This window comes from Natator depressus, chromosome 28 (genome assembly GCF_965152275.1).
Source record: "Natator depressus isolate rNatDep1 chromosome 28, rNatDep2.hap1, whole genome shotgun sequence".
NCBI classification, from domain to species: Eukaryota; Metazoa; Chordata; order Testudines; family Cheloniidae; genus Natator; species Natator depressus.
The window spans coordinates 3,720,438-3,724,069 of record NC_134261.1 but is presented as its reverse complement, the minus strand read 5'-3'; the positions used below and the strand labels follow the sequence as shown (position 1 = coordinate 3,724,069).

The window sequence follows — 3,632 nt, the reverse complement described above, 5'->3', positions numbered from 1 at the left end:
CTGATGATTCCCAGCATCCTGTTATCTTCCTAGCAACCTGACCTGTCTTCCCAGGTCCATCTCCCCAGGGTCTTGGAAGCATCAGATTCTCTGCAGCATCTTTGTGAGCAAGAAATTCTGTTACAGGAACCCCCCCTGAGCTGCTGGGGGTTCCCCCCCTCCACTCTACCATGCTGACCCAAGTAGACAAGCCTTCACACAGAGAGGACAAGACAGTTATTCTCTCACAGCTGGTAGTGTGGCCGAGCGGTCTAAGGCGCTGGATTAAGGTTCCAGTCTCTTTGGAGGCGTGGGTTCGAATCCCACCACTGCCAACTCTTTAGTCACTCTGAACCTGCCATGAATGCAGAATGTAGCTTTAGTCCTGATTTGGGGGCTTCCTTGATCCTTTAAACCCAGACCCTCCTCATCAATTCTCTTGCCCTCTCCTCCACCTCCCAACCCCCCTCTAGTTTAAAAACAACAGTCAGTGCCTTTCACATCACTAGCAAAGTCCAGCACTGGAGTTCACGATGTAGATATCTGGTCTGGAAGGGGAGTAAGATTTTTTTTGGTGGGGGGGAAACAGGAAGGAAATAGACAGCGAGAGATGGAGAGAAAAGTTCATTTCAGTTACTGACACTACAGTCATTCACCCTCACTGATTGTCTGTGCTCCTTGCTGTGTGAGATTTATTATGCAAAATTGACCAGTATGTGTCTGGTTTGGTTTAAGTGAGTTCAGCCCATTCCTGCTCCAGCACTGACCTCAGCTCATCCATTTCAGGCATCTGCGTGGTTCCATTTCTCTTCATTCCTGTGTTTTCCCAAGACATTTCTCCACTAGGCATTTATTTTTGCTGAAAAGGCCCTGCCTGCTGCTGCCGTGGGGAGTTTAGGCCTGGGGGTGTCGTAGAACTGATCAATGACATTGTTTTTAATTGATCACTTTATTACTATAACTTCATAAGCAAATTTTTATGAATGAAACGACATTCATTTATAAAACCAGGTACCCCAATAACTGGTTAATTGAGTTTCACTTGCAATCCAATTGCTGCTTAAATCGCTGAACCTTGCACTGTTTCAACACTGTAACTTCTGCTCACTGTTTGTCATTTATTATACTTGTCTATATTGGAACTTCTGTTCCCTGTTTGCCATTCCTTACACTTGTCCATATTGTAACTCAAACTCCATTTTAACTGGTCCCAAACTCCATTTTAAAATGCTCACTCCACTTTGTAAAACCTTGCTGCAACCTTCATTTTTGCAAAACCCTGCTGTAATCTGATTAGTGTAGTTTCGATGTGGGAATGAGGTATGTATGTGTAACCCTTCTGCCCATCAGAGTTGGCAGCAACAAGGGCCGGGTTCAATATCTAGGGGATCCATTCCAATAACACAATGCAAACCGGCTCGAGCCCCCACCCAGTGACCTGGGACAAATATATACCACCCCCGCTGGGCGCCTCCAAGAGGCAATACTTCCCCTCTCGCAAGCACATAGTCTGAGTGTAGCAAAAAGCCTTTTAATAACAGAGAGAAACAATGTGGCATTATGTTGGGGAAACACCACCAACAGGATTCATAACACAACCCATGAGCAAAAAAACCACCCCAAGCAAATTGGGGCATGCCCCTTTCCCTCGGGTTCTTGAGTCCCAGCACCCAAACGTCTCTTGAGTCCAGCAATCCACAAATCACCCACAGTCCAAAAAGTCCAGCCCCAGAGTTCAAAAGTTCATCTGCATAGTGTTACTCCCCAGTCTGGCTAAAATGTGCCTGTGTGTGGGGAAAAGGGGCAATGGGCACCTTACGTGTCCTGAAGCTGACTGCCCCACAGGGCTCTGCTCTGCTACGCTGTCTCACGAACGGCTCTGCTCCACCACGACCGGCTCTGCTCTGCACCGCTCACTGTCTCAAGAACAGCTCTGCTCAGCTCGTTGTCTCATGAATGGCTCCGCTCTGCACAGCTCGCCATCTCACGAACACACCGCTGTCTCACAGACGGCTCCACTCCGCACAGCTCGCCGTCTCACGAACACACCGCTGCACTCTAGATCTTCCGGCTCCCCACTACTTGACACAGTGCTCAGTGATTTCAGCTCATAGTAGTGGGGGCCTTAGTGCTGGTGCACCTTAAGGCCAAAGTGAATGCAGCACAGTACCTGTAGCAAGACTCTTAATAGACCCAAAATTAGCTCTGACATTCCACAGTGGAGAGAGACAGAGGTGCAATTGGTGCTTCAGGCCCTCACAAAGGGGCCCACACCACCAGGTACTAATAGCTGTCTCAAGTCTCTCTCAATTCACACAGTTTTGGAACCCATGACCCTTGCCTAGCGAGTGCTACTTAGTTGATGGTGAGTCCCTCCATCATAGCAAAAGGCCAAGTACAGTTCCAAGCACCGTTCCCATAATCAGGGTAATAACAATTTATTCTTCCTGCCCCAATAACAGAGACACTGGGGATCCCACAGCAGCCGAAGTGACCATTTGGGCAGCTATGGCCTCAGTCTAGGCGGGGTGGGTGTGCCTATGCAAATGAGATCAGCCCCTGAAGTTTTTTTTTCCACAACTTGCCACACCTCACCACCAGATGTCAGGGTGGAGCTCATCCTGACACTGCTTACATATGGATGATGGAATCAACCTCCAGCCCCAGCCTGTCCTGATGAAATAAAGTGTAAACCACCAATGGCTGAAGATGCAGACAACAGCCCTGACAAAGTAAGAAGAGTCCACCCTAAAAAGAAAAGAACAAAAGTACAATTGAAGAACAACAAGGCCAGGTGCTAGGCTGAAAGTCATGTCTACAATTGATGAGTGATCAGTCACACCGAACCCAGAGGCAGCGTGACACAGCAGGACCTACAGACTCTGGATTCAAACTCAACCCTACAAAAAGGATGGGTGAGAGGGAAGACTTTGGAGGGTAACATTCTGCTGCCAACATGGAAGGGCATCGGTGCATGTCCAACAGAGACCCAGTTCTTCATTTTGCCCGGCTTTCCTGGCCAGTTAGACGCCACAAGCTATGAACCCAAGCCACGAACTCAAGCTACCTTCAGGACTGGTAACTATCTAGCAGCTGCTGAACATTTGGGTGTGTGTGTGTGTGTGTGTGTATACATAGGTACTAGATATTAGCTGTTGGTCTTAAATCAAATTGTGTTATTATAATAAACATGACATCTTGTCTTGTCCCATGAAACGATCCTGTGTAGTTTTGTCTGCATAACAGTGTCCCCACCTCCTCTCCTCTTCTCACGGGTCCCTTTAAAAACATTGGTGCCTTTTAGATGTTTAAGAAACGCAGGCGTGAGCGGCACTCCCTGCTGCCAAGATTTTGCAGTAGCACGAATCTGCTTTGCCGCACATGAAATTGGCGTTGGAGATGCCTCACCCCCACATTAGTGAGCGTTTTCAGTATCACTTGACCGAAGGCTTTATAGGAATCGTTGGGGGATAAACCATCGGAAAAGAAATTTAATAAAATTCCCTTCAGAAAGCAGTCATGGGACAATTGATATCCTGGGCGTCTGAAAACAAATGTGCCATTACCTGGTAGCAGACTGTGATATAAACACCTTAGATTTCACTGTCTAGATACGTTCTCAGCTTTATATCTGTCATAGAATTATATAACTG

General features: G+C 47.4%; 1 non-coding gene across 1 annotated transcript; it reads left to right on the top strand.

Moving 5' to 3' along the window:
- The first annotated feature begins 232 nt into the window (after window positions 1–232).
- TRNAL-AAG (transfer RNA leucine (anticodon AAG)) lies at window positions 233–314 on the top strand. Its single transcript has one exon. It is a non-coding gene; the product is annotated as a tRNA-Leu (tRNA).
- Window positions 315–3,632: the final 3,318 nt, after the last annotated feature.